Source organism: Salmo trutta, chromosome 33, assembly GCF_901001165.1.
Source record: "Salmo trutta chromosome 33, fSalTru1.1, whole genome shotgun sequence".
In the NCBI taxonomy this organism is placed as follows: Eukaryota; Metazoa; Chordata; class Actinopteri; order Salmoniformes; family Salmonidae; genus Salmo; species Salmo trutta.
In genome coordinates, this window is record NC_042989.1 from 31,103,497 (window position 1) to 31,122,770 (window position 19,274).

Sequence of the window (19,274 nt, forward strand, 5' to 3'; positions counted from 1 at the left end):
ATTATTTCTTATTGTTTTTGCATTGTCCAGAACGAACCTGCAAGTAAGCATTTTGTTGGGCAGTGTATACCATGTTTATCCTGTACATACAACTAATAAAACTTGAAACTTGATTGAGCCTCCATTGACAGTGGAGGTTTGTACCATGGAGAGCCACAGCCAACTTTGTTGGACTGGAGAAAAAATGGGGATAATGAATTGTCTATGAAAGTATATCACTCTTCCCACATCCCTACCCCCTGTTGACTCCCGCCTCCTACACTCTCAGTCCCATTTTTCCAACACATTGTTTGTAATTTGAGCACTATCGCTGGTGGCATCAGTCAAACTTGGCCCATTTGAATCTCTATGCAGTATCGTAAAAATAGAAAATGACAAGATTTATCATACTGAGGTACGCCTGAAAATCTAAAATAGAAAATAGTTAGATTAGAACAGCTAGATGAAAACCTTACAAGATCACAGTATGACAGTAAAGTTATAAACAAAAGCCAATTAGCCATACTGCTGCACGTTTCTTTGATACACTATTATATCAATGGAGGCAAATATAGAAATAACCACAGACTACATTACCACAAAAACTTCTCAAATCAACGTAGGATAACTATTCCGTAGAACTCACAATAACACAAATAAATACTCTACAGTGTTTTCTATTTCAATAAAAAATGAAAATAAATCAAATTGCTCCAATCTATCCCCTAAATACAATGCTTTACATCCTCTTAAGAGTTGTACCTCCACTTGCCTTGTTGATTTGTGTTCTGCTCTCTTGGTTCCTGCATGAATCCACACACATTCCTTTTGACTCTTTGATTGCTTCTGCACGGTGACCAGACGATGATAAGAACGAGTCGGTGACATCTCAATTTCTCTCCCCACTGTACGATTCCCGTTTCAATTAGGCCTGCTGTTTTTTCTCCACCCGTTCTCACTGCGTGGTTACTAATATCAAATGTAATTTCCTGTAAATCCGGCTTTTCAGTATCTGATGGCGTTGCACTCGGTTAGCCATGCATGGTGTCACCACCCCGTCTGAGACAGGTCCTCATAAGACTTGAAGGGAAGGGCTGCAGGGCTCATAGACCAGGTAATACATACCTAAGATGCAAAGTACAGTGTGAATAAGATGTTGAAAAGGTGTCTTTGCAACATCTTTTGATCATAGATACGATGCAAGCAAAACTGGCTAGACTTCCTTGACATGTTGTTCAGTTAGCATGCTGTTAGGACTGATGTGAGATGTCATCAGTGACTTTGAGAGACAGTAAACTGTTAAGATGGCCTTTTTGTGTCAATCTGTTCTAGCTACATTGTAGAAAGCAAATGCTGACATGACAGATAGAGCTGTACTGAGCTCATGCGCTGTCCCTTAGTAGTCTTGTACTAAAATCGAAAGCCTATTTGAAGATGTCATGTGGTCTGTAACACACAAAATGTAATTCAAGAGTCACTTTTACCACATGGAGAAACTACATTTTTTTTATAGATCTGGCCAACACAGTATCATAAGTTAGTGTGAAATAGGCATGAATTGCTTATTCAAAATTCGACTTTCGAATTCCACTTTTTCGAGTGTATTACACAATCGTCTTCATAACGGATTTGTGTACATTACACAATGTTCTTACGAATTCCAATTTCTTATGGCTAATGTTAGCTAGGTGGCTAACATTAGCTAGGCTAGGGCTTAAGGTTAGGGTTAGGGCTTAAGGTTAGGGTTAGGGGTTAAGGTTAAGGTTAGGGTTAGGGGTTAAGGTTAGGATTAGGGATTAGGACCTGTGTGGCTCATTTGGTAGAGCGTGGTGCTTTTAAAACCAGGGTTGTGGGTTTGATTCATACAGGGGACCAGTATGAAAATGTATGCACTCACTACTGTAAGTCACTCTGGATAAGAGTAACTGTTAAATCAACATCTTTCAGTGGATGTTGCAATATTATAAATAAAGCAATGTGACACATCACTGATATCATAGCTTTTATGCTTGAATTGAAGTTTTCTGTTCATACCTGAACTCCAATATGTAAGCTAACAGTCTTATTTTTAGATAGTACCTCCATAATATTTTCTACAATAAAGAAACAAGTCAAATAGCAACCACTACTATGTGGACACACAACAATAAATATGTAAACCATTGAAAGATATAGCCGTCCCAGATAAGATAAGTACATCGACATTATGTTATTGCAAAAGGTTCCCATGGTTAAAACTGTTCAAAGGTCTCACTTCCAAACATTAGGGTCCATTAAACGAAGCTGTTTAGAGTTAAGTGTCTAGATATAGTGATGCTGTCGATGTATAGTGATGCTGTCGATGTATAGTGATGTTGTCCATGTATAGTGATGTTGTTGATGTATAGTGATGCTGTCCATGTATCGTGATGTTGTCCATGTACAGTGATGTTGTTGATGTATAGTGATGTTGTCCATGTATAGTGATGTTGTTGATGTATAGTGATGTTGTTGATGTATAGTGATGTTGTCCATGTATAATTGTGTTGTTGATGTACTGTGATGTTGTTGATGTATAGTGATGTTGTTGATGTATAGTGATGTTGTTGATGTATAGTGATGTTGATGATGTATAGTGATGTTGTCCATGTATAGTGATGGTGTCCATGTACAGTGATGTTGTTGATGTATAGTGATGTTGTTGATGTATAGTGATGTTGTCGATGTATAGTGATGTTGTTGATGTATAGTGATGTTGTTGATGAATAGTGATGTTGATGATGTATAGTGATGTTGTCCATTTATAGTGATGTTGTTGATGTATAGTGATGTTGTTGATGAATAGTGATGTTGTTGATGTATAGTGATGTTGTTGATGTATAGTGATGTTGTCCATGTATAGTGATGTTGTTGATGTATAGTGATGTTGTCCATGTACAGTGATGTTGTTGATGTATAGTGATGTTGTCCATGTATATTGATGTTGTTGATGTATAGTGATGTTGTTGATGTATAGTGATGTTGTTGATGTATAGTGATGTTGTCCATGTATCGTGATGTTGTTGATGTATAGTGATGTTGTCCATGTACAGTGATGTTGTTGATGTATAGTGATGTTGTTGATGTATAGTGATGTTGTTGATGTATAGTGATGTTGTTGATGTATAGTGATGTTGATGTATAGTGATGTTGTTGATGCATAGTGATGTTGTTGATGTATAGTGATGTTGTTGATGTATAGTGATGTTGTTGATGCATAGTGATGTTGTTGATGTATAGTGATGTTGTTGATGTATAGTGATGTTGTTAATGTATAGTGATGTTGATGTATAGTGATGTTGTCCATTTATAGTGATGTTGTTGATGTATAGTGATGTTGTTGATGCATAGTGATGTTGTTGATGTATAGTGATGTTGTTGATGTATAGTGATGTTGTTGATGTATAGTGATGTTGTTGATTTATAGTGATGTTGATGTATAGTGATGTTGTTGATGTATAGTGATGATGTTGATGTATAGTGATGTTGTCCATTTATAGTGATGTTGTTGATGTATAGTGATGTTGTTGATGAATAGTGATGTTGTTGATGTATAGTGATGTTGTTGATGTATAGTGATGTTGTCCATGTATAGTGATGTTGTTGATGTATAGTGATGTTGTCCATGTACAGTGATGTTGTTGATGTATAGTGATGTTGTCCATGTATATTGATGTTGTTGATGTATAGTGATGTTGTTGATGTATAGTGATGTTGTTGATATATAGTGATGTTGTTGATGTATAGTGATGTTGTCCATGTATCGTGATGTTGTTGATGTATAGTGATGTTGTCCATGTACAGTGATGTTGTTGATGTATAGTGATGTTGTTGATGTATAGTGATGTTGTTGATGTATAGTGATGTTGTTGATGTATAGTGATGTTGATGTATAGTGATGTTGTTGATGCATAGTGATGTTGTTGATGTATAGTGATGTTGTTGATGTATAGTGATGTTGTTGATGCATAGTGATGTTGTTGATGTATAGTGATGTTGATGTATAGTGATGTTGTTAATGTATAGTGATGTTGATGTATAGTGATGTTGTCCATTTATAGTGATGTTGTTGATGTATAGTGATGTTGTTGATGCATAGTGATGTTGATGATGTATAGTGATGTTGTTGATGTATAGTGATGTTGTTGATGTATAGTGATGTTGTTGATGTATAGTGATGTTGTTGATTTATAGTGATGTTGATGTATAGTGATGTTGTTGATGTATAGTGATGATGTTGATGTATAGTGATGTTGTCCATGTATAGTGATGTTGTTGATGTATAGTGATGTTGTCCATGTATAGTGATGTTGTTGATGTATAGTGCTGTTGTTGATGTATAGTGCTGTTGTTGATGTATAGTGATGTTGTTGATGTGTAGTGATGTTGTCCATGTATAGTGATGTTGTTGATGTACAGTGATGTTGTTGATGTATTGTGATGTTGTCCATGTATAGTGATGTTGTTGATGTATAGTGATGTTGTCCATGTATAGTGATGTTGTCCATGTATAGTGATGTTGTCGATGTATAGTGACGTTGTTGATGTATAGTGACGTTGTTGATGTATAGTGACGTTGTTGATGTATAGTGATGTTGTCCATGTATAGTGATGTTGTTGATGTATAGTGATGTTGTTGATGTATAGTGATGTTGTTGATGTATAGTGATGTTGTCCATGTATAATGATGTTGTTGATGTATAGTGATGTTGTTGATGTATAGTGATGTTGTTGATATATAGTGATGTTGTTGATGTATAGTGATGTTGTCGATGTATAGTGATGTTGTTGATGTATAGTGATGTTGTTAATGTATAGTGATGTTGATGTATAGTGATGTTGTTGATGCATAGTGATGTTGTTGATGTATAGTGATGTTGTTGATGCATAGTGATGTTGTTGATGTATAGTGATGTTGTTGATGTATAGTGATGTTGTTGATGTATAGTGATGTTGTTGATGTATAGTGATGTTGTTGATTTATAGTGATGTTGTTGATGTATAGTGATGATGTTGATGCATAGTGATGTTGTCCATGTATAGTGATGTTGTTGATGTACAGTGATGTTGTTGATGTATAGTGATGTTGTCCATGTATAGTGATGTTGTTGATGTATAGTGATGTTGTTGATGTATAGTGATGTTGTCCATGTATAGTGATGTTGTCCATGTATAGTGATGTTGTTGATGTATAGTGATGTTGTTGATGTATAGTGATGTTGTTGATGTATAGTGATGTTGTCCATGTATAGTGATGTTGTTGATGTATAGTGATGTTGTTGATGTATAGTGATGTTGTCCATGTATAGTGATGTTGTTGATGTATAGTGATGTTGTTGATGTATAGTGATGTTGTCCATGTATAGTGATGTTGTCCATGTATAGTGATGTTGTTGATGTATAGTGACGTTGTTGATGTATAGTGATGTTGTCCATGTATAGTGATGTTGTTGATGTATAGTGATGTTGTTGATGTATAGTGATGTTGTTGATGTATAGTGATGTTGTCCATGTATAATGATGTTGTTGATGTATAGTGATGTTGTTGATATATAGTGATGTTGTTGATGTATAGTGATGTTGTCAATGTATAGTGATGTTGTTGATGTATAGTGATGTTGTCGATGTATAGTGATGTTGTCCATGTATAGTGATGTTGTTGATGTATAGTGATGTTGTCGATGTATAGTGATGTTGTCCATGTATAGTGATGTTGTTGATGTGCTGTGATGTTGTTGATGTATAGTGATGTTGTCCATGTATAGTGATGTTGTTGATATATATTGATGTTGTTGATGTATAGTGATGTTGTTGATGTATAGTGATGTTGTTGATGTTGTTGATGTATAGTGATGTTGTCCATGTATAGTGATGTTGTTGATGTATAGTGATGTTGTTGATGTATAGTGATGTTGTCGATGTATAGTGATGTTGTTGATGTATAGTGATGTTGTTGATGTATAGTGCTGTTGTTGAAGTGTATGGTGATGTTGTTGATGTATAGTGATGTTGTCGATGTGTAGTGATGTTGTTGATGCGGCTACTGATTGATTGTTTTGTTCGAAGTTCCTTGCCGGTCAGATTTTTTTCTTGGCCATTTTTTTCTCTCTTGATTGGTATTTCCTTTGATGTGCTAACCTCAGTATGTTGATGTTTAACTGTGTTTCTCACGGTCAGATGTACTCCTCCCAATAAGTCACTTTTTATGGCTGGCTTTGTTTGAAGTTGGATGTTTGTCATCATGGTGTTTATGTGTTTTACCGTAGACGCCCTCTCCCAGGTACTGTATGTGTTGTAACCATTAAGGAACAATCTGCAGTTGATATGTACCCATTGATGATTGAACAATAACTTATAAATGCCTCATTAACTTAGTTTAACTGTGGTACCTCATCAGAAACCAAAATATAAGCTTATTTTACTCCAATGTTTGTATATAAAAAAAGTAAATGTAAACAAACCATATAGCCTCAAAACAACTACATATATCCAACTATACTTGGATGGATGGTCAGTCCTTGAATTCATAGCTCTGTCTATGAATTTGAGAGTGTTTACATTTCTTCAGCCCCATCCCTCAGCTTTTTACAGAAACAGTGGTGGGGTGTTATTTGTTATTGTTTTAATTACATATTGCCTCTTTAAGGGAAGTTGGTCAAATGTGTTTCTCCAAAGTAGCCTAATGTTAATATGTTGGTTGCAGATCTAGCTACATGTCTGCACCTCAAATGACTGGAACAGATATGAACAACACATCGAGAAATAACATGGTGCTTATCTTTCCTTTTGGATTACGGAGGCATAAAGCTGCATCTTCAGACCAGACGGTCTGGGACTTCATGTTGACATTACACTACCTTTTAGGTGAGACAACATCGTTACAACATTCTGGAGTGTAATGTCCCTTTAAGTGATGCCATATCCATAAATATGTATTACAACATCTTTACCAGTAGCAAAAGTCTGTTGTTTATGGTTTGAGTGAACATTCCTGTTTTAGGACAATTATATAACTGAAAGGAAAGCTAGTTCAAGTGAGTTCAAGTGCTATCACTCCAGTATCAGAGAGAAGCTAGCCCTGATGCTGCTCGTTAAATATGCTACAAGTATGACTTCATCTTTACAATTCATGCTGGTGAATGAGATAATGGTCCAGTGTGCACCGTAAACACTTGGCAGGGCCTTTCATATAGTGCCTTTTTGCAACTGGCAGTCATATCTGAGTGTTTGCTCTCGCTAATAACATGTAGTTTTCTTCATGACAAAAGAACAATCAATACCCTGGCAGATAAAGATGAAAGAACTGATGAAAGAACTCTCTCTCTCTCTCTCTCTCTCTCTCTCTCTCTCTCTCTCTCTCTCTCTCTCTCTCTCTCTCTCTCTCTCTCTCTCTCCCCATCTCTCTGTCTATATATTTATCCCTATTTCTCTTTCTCTCTCTCTCTCTCTGTCTCTCTCCCTCTGTTTTTCTCTGTTTACTCGCAGGGGTTTTGCTTAGTGGATCGAAACTGGTAGCAGGCCTCAGGCCAGGCGGTTGCAGTCACATGTTAATGAATGGAACAGGAGTGGACGCATCTGATGCGGCTGGCGGTTCTGTCAACTGATTCTCATCTGTTGTGTGTGTCTCCTGAGGTCAATGAATTGGGAGGAGTTGGGAAGAATTAATGTTACAGTATGTCCAGATTAGTAACAGAATGGTCTGTATTTAGTGGAGTATTCCTAGTGCTCGAAAATACCAAATGTATCTCACTTATTTTATTTAACCTTTATTTAACTAGGCAAGTCAGTTAAGAAAAAATTATTATTTTCAATGACGGCCTTGGAAAAGTGGGTTAGCTGCCTTGTTCAGGGGCAGAATGACAGATTTTTATCTTGTCAGCTCGGGGATTCGATCTTGCAACCTTTCGGTTACTAGTCCAACACTAACCACTAGGCTACCTGCTGCCCCACTTATATTCTAATCCCCAATTCCATTTCCTGTGGAGAATCCACATCATGTTAAGATTTTAGGGTTATTTTACCAGTCGTGTGTTTGTGCCAGGTGTACTGTCATACCATGATGTGCTGTATTGCATTATGAGATTTTCTTGGCCCGGCCTCAACTCTGTACCATGTTCACTCCCTATTTCTTCCTCTCCTGTTATTGTCTAATTCACTTTCACCCTGCCAGAGTCAGCAACACAGCCAAACACAGCTAAGCATTTATTAATTAGTGGCTCAGTTGTCTTTTAATTAAACATGTATCTTATTAGGCGGCTCACCCAATCCACCGTCCCCACTTCCCTCTTTCCCAAGCAGGAAGCCTTTTGTAAGGACCGCTGCTCATGCGGGACCTTTAAACTTCCACCTGCACATTATGACTGTAATAAAGCTGTTATCAGCTCATGAAAATACCACCGCAAACAGGTGACTGCCACTTGTCATAAGTCAGCAGCAGAGATTAGTCTAGCGTCATGTCTTCTCACCGTCGACGCCACAGCCAGACTGCTACGGGCTGCTCCCCTCCCTTGCTCCGTGCAAACCAAGCGTCAGCCTGCAAATTGTACAGCTCTCCAAAATCATTATTGGCAATTAGCGTTCGTCAGGGAAGACAGCAGCTGGTTGTAATTACAGGTAGCCCCTCATTACTTCTCAGTGTAGAGAGGAGAGGAGAGGAGAGGAGAGGAGAGGAGAGGAGAGGAGAGGAGAGGAGAGGAGAGGAGAGGAGAGGAGAGGAGAGGAGAGGAGAGGAGAGGAGAGGAGAGGAGAGGAGAGGAGAGGAGAGGAGAGGAGAGGAGAGGAGAGGAGAGGAGGAGAGGAGAGGAGAGGAGAGGAGAGGAGAGGAGAGGAGAGGAGAGGCAGAGGAGAGGCAGAGGAGAGGGAGGAAAACACTGTTCTGGGACCACTGTTTAGGTTTATTTCGATTTTTCTTTACCTGGAATATTGAGCCACATACGTCCTCTTTGTAGGCGGCGATAGGAAGGAGGAGATAGATGTAGCTCACTATGAACATCAGAAACGTTATGTTTGTACTGCAGTTGTGGAGCTGTAGTTTTTGGAGGGGCTTTGGTGGTCGCCCTTGGTACACCTGTACTGTCTAGTGTATAGTGGTGTTTCATTACCATTGTTTATAACCAGATTACTGTGTTATTATTATGCTATTAGTGTTTCTGCATTCATATAATGGCCCCCTGAAGCTGTGACAACTCAACCGACCTGAACCTTTAGGTTGACGTGACCTGACATACTGCAGTACACATAACTGTTACTCTGTCCCAATATGCCTCCCTAATGAAGGGAGGGATCTTTTCCAAGGTGGTACGGTACTGCACCTTACCAAATAATCACATTCACCCTCCTCGCCAGTAAATACATTCCTACCTCATCAAACCAAATCTTTCCCTGGAATTGGTGATTCAACTTGTGTTTTTAGTGCACATCTCAAGGTAGTTCGGCTTGTTAAATTAGTCCGTAGACCTCTAATACTGTCCATCAACTTAAACTGTTCCCATCAAAGGACCTCCTTTTTAAGATTTATTGTCCTCCTTTCAAACATGTTGATAATTTCCTGTTATGTTTTACTGTTTTACGAGGATGTACCAACAACCTGACAGAATTGAACCCTCCTTTTATTAGAGTCTCATAAAATGGCAATAAATATTTTTCTTTGGTCTGCACACCAAAGAGTAATTTCTGTAAACCACTCTGTACCATGCTGGGGAAAGATTGACATTCATTTGAAGGACTCCCATATTCGCATAGCTCAAATAGCCAAACCCTTATGCAATGCTGTCATGCCAAGGTGTGTACCATTTGATCAAATCTGAATCTGAAACCATGACGTAAACACATATTTAATGACTGGATTCCGACAAATAGTTAATTAATACCATCTGAATGCATTATATGCCTGAGCAGTTGAGGGTTTGAAAAACTCACAGAGCAAGCGTAGCCTAGGGCAACAACAGAGCCAATTAACCTAGGGCAACTGAACTGTAGAGCGGGTCCACCGGTCTCCACAGCCTCCTAATGTGGACCATACCTTCCACCACAGTCTTACTCACACTCTCATGCTCTTACCTCACATGGAGGAATTAGGGCAGGAAGTCAACGCATGTGTCAGGGTGTAGTTTTCAACATGGAGGTCAGGTCGCTAACATGCTAGCTAGCATAGACCCCCTGTAGGAGCAATACAGAGGGCAATGCTAATTGGAGCCAAGCATTAGCCTCCTAGACTTAATCTGTTTTTGTCTGAGGGTAGTCTAAGAGGCTCTCGGAAATGTATGTTCTGGACTGGGGACTGAGGTAAAAATGAATGTGATGTAGTTTAGAACATAATTTTGACATGGAGCACGAGTCACTGTGAACCTACATAAGTAGCATTGAACCTGCTTAAGTCATCGTTATGTTGTCAACGTACTATTCGTTTGTTTTGAATGACATCACCACTAGTTTGTCATCTAGACTCGAATCCACCAATCATGGACCTTGAATGGTGGTCTCCTAGGGAGGAGGGTCATGTTCTTCTGGATCAGATTGGCTCACCTCCATGACGTCTTTGTGGCTGACTGACCATCTCTGTGGTAGGTTAATGATGGCTGAGGCCTGCAAGCTAAAAGTCAGGGTGAAAGACTATTATGGACTGCCATCAGAAATGTGTACGTTCTAATTCTGCCAGTAGAAACGTGTACGTTCTAATTCTGCCAGTAGAAATGTGTACGTTCTAATTCTGCCATTAGAAATGTATGTTCTAATTCTGCCATTAGAAATGTGTACGTTCTAATTCTGCCATCAGAAATGTGTACGTTCTAATTCTGTCATCAGAAATGTGTACGTTCTAATTCTGCCATCAGAAATGTGTACGTTCTAATTCTGCCATCAGAAATGTGTACGTTCTAATTCTGCCATCAGAAATGTGTACGTTCTAATTCTGCCATTAGAAATGTGTACGTTCTAATTCTGCCATTAGAAACGTGTACGTTCTAATTCTGCCATCAGAAATGTGTACGTTCTAATTCTGCCAGTAGAAATGTGTACGTTCTAATTCTGCCATTAGAAATGTATGTTCTAATTCTGCCATTAGAAATGTATGTTCTAATTCTGCCATCAGAAATGTGTACGTTCTAATTCTGCCATCAGAAATGTGTACGTTCTAATTCTGCCATCAGAAATGTGTACGTTCTAATTCTGCCATCAGAAATGTGTACGTTCTAATTCTGCCATTAGAAACGTGTACGTTCTAATTCTGCCATTAGAAACGTGTATGTTCTAATTCTGCCATTAGAAACGTGTACGTTCTAATTCTGCCATTAGAAATGTGAACGTTCTAATTCTGCCATTAGAAATGTGTACGTTCTAATTCTGCCATCAGAAATGTGTACGTTCTAATTCTGCCATCAGAAATGTGTACGTTCTAATTCTGCCATCAGAAATGTGTACGTTCTAATTCTGCCATTAGAAACGTGTATGTTCTAATTCTGCCATTAGAAACGTGTACGTTCTAATTCTGCCAATAGAAATGTGTACGTTCTAATTCTGCCATTAGAAACGTGTATGTTCTAATTCTGCCATTAGAAACGTGTACGTTCTAATTCTGCCATTAGAAATGTGTACGTTCTAATTCTGCCATTAGAAATGTGTACGTTCTAATTCTGCCATCAGAAATGTGTACGTTCTAATTCTGCCATTAGAAATGTGTATGTTCTAATTCTGCCATCAGAAATGTGTACGTTCTAATTCTGCCATTAGAAATGTCTACGTTCTTATTCTGCCATTTGAAATGTGTACGTTCTAATTCTGCCATTTGAAATGTGTACGTTCTAATTCTGCCATTTGAAATGTGTACGTTCTAATTCTGCCATTGGATATGTGTATGTTCTAATTCTGCCATTAGAAATGTGTACGTTCTAATTCGTAAATAAACCACAAAGCTTTATCTGTATCTTTTTAGGGGATTTTCCTGGTTAAATACATTTTGAACAGGGCTCCTGAGTGGCACAGCGGTCTAAGGCACTGCATCTCAGTGCAAGAGGTGTCACTGCAGTCCCTGGTTTGAATCCAGGCTGCATTACATCCGGCCGTGTTTGGGAGACCCATAGGGCGGTGCACAATTGGCCCAGCGTCGTTTGGGTTTGGATGGGGTAGGCCGTCATTGTAAATAAGAATTTGTTCTTAACTGACTTGCCTAGTTAGCTTCTTTGTAATTGTTCAAATCTGTCTCCCAACAAAGTCTGTTTCTGAGTGTTTCAAGACTAGGCTAGCCAGACCAGCATCCTGGCACTGAAATGCAAATGCAAAGGACACCTGTCATGTTGAAATGGGAGCTGAAATGACTGGAAGATGTTTTATTAATATCAAGTGAGTAACTATTTAATGGATGGAATTCTGACTAAATGAGACAGCCAATGCATAGACACTAATAAGGCACTACGAGCTGTACATTGTTGAATAAAGCACTTTTGGGGGGCGTGCTATTGAACTGGTTTGCTTTTACTCCAGGTAGGATTTTTGTAACACTTATTCTCAGTGGAGAAGAGTATAACGATACTGTATGCGTCATAAAAATCCTCCTTGTCTGGTCTGGACTTGGTTGTCAAATGACATCTCTGGGAAATGACAATTTGAAATTATAATCTACAAGAGATTTAGCTTTGGGAGCCAAAATCATCCTTTGTGTTTTGGCAGTATCTCATAGGTTACTCTAAAACATTTACTATCAACATGCAGTGTAATATCATATTTTTTACAGTACTTATTTATTTTCTTTCTGTTGATTAATGTTTTCTGCTGGCAGTACCGTAGAAGCCCCTTCATCCTTTGAGTAATGGCTGTCAGTATCATAAGTCATGTCAGTATCTCATTCTGTCAGAAACGCTTGTCAGAGATGGACTCAGAAATAGCAGAGAGGAGCTGCCGCAGACATCTAGCTTATTGCTTTCAGTGTTCTTGGACAGGTGTGTTTGTGTGTGTGTCCGTGTGTGTGTGTCCGTGTGCGTGTCCGTATGTGTGTGTGTGTCCAGAATGTGAAAATTGACTTGTTTTTACGTGCAAAACACTTCTTATTCTATCCAATCTGTTGCATTGTAGTGAAATATGGACAGCATCATGTAACCAATAAATGCAGGTATTACTGGTTCAGACAAACCTGGATGTGGTTCTGTCCTTACCATGGTAACTGTAGGGAGAGAAGAGTGAAGGCCTCAGATTGATAGGCACCTGCACACTCCATGCATTTGAAAGGCTGAAGTATGTCCATGAAAGGAATGTTCCATTTACTTTTGAAGCGTTTTGTCCTTTTCTTCTAGTGCTGCAGACAGTACTGCAGTGCTGCATTTTGTCGGATTTCATTTACCAGGTCTTTCATCTGTTTTAACTCAGTGAGGCGTGGTGTGTGCTGCTCAAACTGTGTGTGTGTGTGTTCGTGCGTGCGTGTGTGCGTGTGTGTGTGTGTGTGTGTGCGGCACCCTACCCAGGGCTATTATGTGGAGACAGCAGGTATAATATCTGCAAACCTTTGCTGCTGTGCTGGATAACTAATAGCTTCAAGACATCACCTTTATCTTTGGACACACTCCTGCAGCTGGGCCTGTGTATTCTCCCCCTTACTCTCTCTGTGTGATATACAGCTGTGTCATAATGTGTGTGTGGTGTGTGCGTTTCCGTGTGTGTGTGTGTGTGGCTCCATAACCCCCCCTTTACACATTTACCACACACACATAAGTGGTTATGGAAAACCCAGATATAGGCTTGAGACTGACACATTCATTTCCTTAACGGCTGCAGATGCGGCAGCGCCACCATTTAAGACACTTTAGTTGTATACCCACAGACGGCAACACCGGGGGAGAGAGGAGAGAGGAGAGAGCTGGGTGCCACTGGATGCGTCCCATCATGCACTGGGAGAGTGAACGTTAAAACGTGACTGGGGAGATACTGGGAGAGCAGAGGAAGAGGGGGAGGAGGATGAAGAGAGAAGGAGAAGGCTACAGCTCCAGCCCCTGCTCCATGGGAGGTGAACCCCAATCATTTATAAAAGGTAAATGCTGTCAGGACGCGGGGCGTTTAAAGGCGCGGTGCTGCAGGTGTGATTTATGAGCTCACTACGGGGTTATAAATCAAAACTCCTTTGTTTCCAGAGGCTGCCGCTTGCGTCAAGCCACTACCGTGCCACAATTCCCCGCACTCTCTCTCTCTTTCTCTCTCTCTCTCTCTCTCTCTCTCTCTCTCTCTCTCTCTCTCTCTCTCTCTCTCACTCTCTCACTCTCTCACTCTCTCTCTCGCTCTCTCTCTCGCTCTCTCTCTCGCTCTCTCGCTCTCTCTCTCTCTCGCTCTCTCACTCTCTCTCTCACACTCTTTCTCTCTCTCTGTCTCTCTCTCCCTCTCTCTTTCTCTGTAGTTGTCTCTCTCCCTCTATGTCTATCTCTCTCTCTGTCTGCAGACAACAATAAGGACGGAGTATGGGAGCGTTGAGGTGAATTATGGATGATAGAGATGGAGGGTGAGTGACTTGGAGAGGGAGCGAGTCAGAGAGAAAAAGTAGAGGTGACTGTGGATGGAGTCTATCAAGTGTTGAGCCTGGGAAGGGGGTGAGTGGGGTAGGGAGTCACTAATCTGAAGTACAGGCACACACCATACTGTCATAGACATAGACAGGGTTTCGAATTGTCAATCTGGTATCTCATTTAGTATCCTTCCATTGGTCTGCCTTGGTGATATTCGCCTCAGAACTCCTAATGTCTCCAGCACAGGAGGCTGCAGAGGGGAGAACGGCTCATAATAATGTCTGGAACAGAGCAAATGGAATGGCATTGAACACCTGGAAACCATATGTTTGATGTATTTGATACCATTTCACTGATTCCGCTCCAGTCATTACCTCCGAGCCTGTTCAGATAGCAAATATGGCTGCATATTACAATGTGATAATCACTATATAATTCCAAACATGTACGGCAGGCCACAACAGGCCCCATCTCTTGTACTAAGCTGAGATAGCGCGTACTGATAGGAACTGTGAGTGGGAGTGGATGGCGCCACAGCAAGGCCACAGTCCATTGTACACATTCTCTAGCGGCCATGGTGAAAGGCATCTCTTCTCTGGAGGGAACACACATCTGTTTATGTGTAAGAAATGCGTTCTCATCACGAGTTCCCATCACCGCTGACGTAGAACAGTGGGGTTATTTGGTTAAACAACAAGCATCCGGAATCCTTACATGCACTCACATGCACATACACAGGCATACACACATACACACACACATCTACACATGCACACACAAACGGACGCTCTCATGCATGCGCATACTCGGTCATACTAGCCTCATACTAGCGCTCACACAGACACACACACACACACACACACACACACACACACACACACACACACAGTTTAGTGACCCATAACTAGTTTAGTGACCCATGACTAGTTTGGTGACCCATGACTAGTTTAGTGACCGATTACTATAGTTTAGTGACCCATTAATATAGTTTAGTGACCCATGACTAGTTTAATGACCCATGACTAGTTTAATGACCCATGACTAGTTTAGTGACCAATGACTAGTTTAGTGACCCATGACTAGTTTAGTGACCCATTACTATAGTTTAGTGACCCATGACTAGTTTAGTGACCATGACTAGTTTAGTGACCCATGACTAGTTTAATGACCCATGACTAGTTTAGTGACCCATTACTATAGTTTACTGACCCATTACTAGTTTAATGACCCATGACTAGTTTAGTGACCCATGACTAGTTTAGTGACCCATGACTAGTTTAGTGACCCATGACTAGTTTAGTGACCCATTACTATAGTTTAGTGACCCATGACTAGTTTAATGACCCATGACTAGTTTAGTGACCCATGACTAGTTTAGTGACCCATGACTAGTTTAGTGACCCATTACTATAGTTTAGTGACCCATGACTATAGTTTAGTGACCCATGACTAGTTTAGTGACCCATTACTATAGTTTAGTGACCCATTACTATGGTTTAATGACCCATTACTAGTTTAGTGACCCATTACTATTGTTTAGAGACCCATTACTAGTTTAGTGTCCAATGACTAGTTTAATGACCCATAACTAGTTTAGTGACCTGTTATTATAGTTTAGTGACCCATTACTAGTTTAATGACCCATTACTATAGTTTAGTGACCCATTACTATAGTTTAGTGACCCATTACTATAGTTTAGTGACCCATGACTAGTTTAGTGACCAATGACTGGTTTAGTGACCCATTACTATAGTTTAGTGACTCATGACTAGTTTAGTGACCCATTACTATAGTTTAGTGACCCATGACTAGTTTAGTGACCCATTACTATAGTTTAGTGACCCATGACTAGTTTAGTGACCCATTACTATAGTTTAGTGACCCATGACTAGTTTAGTGACCCATTACTATAGTTTAGTGACCCATTACTATGGTTTAATGACCCATTACTAGTTTAGTGACCCATTACTATTGTTTAGAGACCCATTACTAGTTTAGTGTCCAATGACTAGTTTAATGACCCATAACTAGTTTAGTGACCTGTTATTATAGTTTAGTGACCCATTACTAGTTTAATGACCCATGACTAGTTTAGTGACCCGTCATTATAGTTTAGTGACCCATGACTAGATTAGTGACCGATTACTAGTTTAGTGACCAATGACTAGTTTAGTGACCAATGAATTGGTTAGTGACCCATAACTAGTTTAGTGACCCATTACTATAGTTTAGTGACCCATGACTAGTTTAGTGACCAATGACTAGTTTAATGACCCATTACTATAGTTTAGTGACTTATGACTAGTTTAGTGACCAATGACTAGTTTAGTGACCCATTACTATAGTTTAGTGACCAATGACTAGTTTAGTGACCCATTACTATAGTTTAGTGACCCATGACTAGTTTAGTGACCAATGACTAGTTTAGTGACCCATTACTATAGTTTAGTGACTCATGACTAGTTTAGTGACCCATTACTATAGTTTAGTGACCCATTACTAGTTTAGTGACCCATTACTATTGTTTAGTGACCCGTTACTAGTTTAGTGACCAATGACTAGTTTAGTGACCAATGAACAGTTTAGTGACCCATGACTAGTTTAATGACCAATGAATAGTTTAGTGACCAATGAATAGTTTAGTGACCCATTACTATAGTTTAGTGACCCATAACTAGTTTAGTGACCCATTACTATTGTTTAGTGACCCGTTACTAGTTTAGTGACCAATGACTAGTTTAGTGACCAATGAATAGTTTAGTGACCCATGACTAGTTTAGTGACCAATGAATAGTTTAGTGACCCATAACTAGTTTAGTGACCCGTTATTTTCGTTTAGTGACCCATGACTAGTTTAGTGACACATTACTATAGTTTAGTGACCGATTACTAGTTTAGTGACCCATGACTAATTTAGTGACCCATTACTATAGTTTAGTGACCCATGACTAGTTTAGTGACCCATTACTCGTTTTGTGACCCATGACTAGTTTAGTGACCCATTACTAGTTTAGTGACCATTACTAGTTTTGTGACCCATGACTAGTTTAGTGACCCATTACTAGTTTAGTGACCGATTACTAGTTTAGTGACCCATGACTAGTTTAGTGACCCATAACTAGTTTGGTGACCCATGACTAGTTTAGTGACCGATTACTATAGTTTAGTGACCCATGACTAGTTTAATGACCCATGACTAGTTTAGTGACCCATTACTATAGTTTAGTGACCCATGACTAGTTTAATGACCCATGACTAGTTTAATGACCCATGACTAGTTTAGTGACCCATGACTAGTTTAGTGACCCATGACTAGTTTAGTGACCCATTACTATAGTTTAGTGACCCATGACTAGTTTAGTGACCATGACTAGTTTAGTGACCCATGACTAGTTTAATGACCCATGACTAGTTTAGTGACCCATTACTATAGTTTACTGACCCATTACTAGTTTAATGACCCATGACTAGTTTAGTGACCCATGACTAGTTTAGTGACCCATGACTAGTTTAGTGACCCATTACTATAGTTTAGTGACCCATGACTAGTTTAATGACGCATGACTAGTTTAGTGACCCATGACTAGTTTAGTGACCCATGACTAGTTTAGTGACCCATTACTATAGTTTAGTGACCCATGACTAGTTTAGTGACCCATTACTATAGTTTAGTGACCCATTACTATGGTTTAATGACCCATTACTAGTTTAGTGACCCATTACTATTGTTTAGAGACCCATTACTAGTTTAGTGTCCAATGACTATTTTAATGACCCATAACTAGTTTAGTGACCTGTTATTATAGTTTAGTGACCCATTACTAGTTTAATGACCCATGACTAGTTTAGTGACCCGTTATTATAGTTTAGTGACCCATGACTAGTTTAGTGACCCATTACTAGTTTAGTGACCAATGACTAGTTTAGTGACCAATGAATTGGTTAGTGACCCATAACTAGTTTAGTGACCCATTACTATAGTTTAGTGACCCATGACTAGTTTAGTGACCAATGACTAGTTTAATGACCCATTACTATAGTTTAGTGACTTATGACTAGTTTAGTGACCAATGACTAGTTTAGTGACCCATTACTATAGTTTAGTGACCAATGACTAGTTTAGTGACCCATTACTATAGTTTAGTGACCCATGACTAGTTTAGTGACCAATGACTAGTTTAGTGACCCATTACTATAGTTTAGTGACTCATGACTAGTTTAGTGACCCATTACTATAGTTTAGTGACCCATTACTAGTTTAGTGACCCATTACTATTGTTTAGTGACCCGTTACTAGTTTAGTGACCAATGACTAGTTTAGTGACCAATGAATAGTTTAGTGACCCATGACTAGTTTAATGACCAATGAATAGTTTAGTGACCAATGAATAGTTTAGTGACCCATTACTATAGTTTAGTGACCCATAACTAGTTTAGTGACCCATTACTATTGTTTAGTGACCCGTTACTAGTTTAGTGACCAATGACTAGTTTAGTGACCAATGAATAGTTTAGTGACCCATGACTAGTTTAGTGACCAATGAATCGTTTAGTGACCCATAACTAGTTTAGTGACCCGTTATTTTCGTTTAGTGACCCATCACATTACTATAGTTTAGTGACCGATTACTAGTTTAGTGACCCATGACTAATTTAGTGACCCATTACTATAGTTTAGTGACCCATGACTAGTTTAGTGACCCATTACTCGTTTTGTGACCCATGACTAGTTTAGTGACCCATTACTAGTTTAGTGACCCATTACTAGTTTAGTGACCCATTACTAGTTTTGTGAC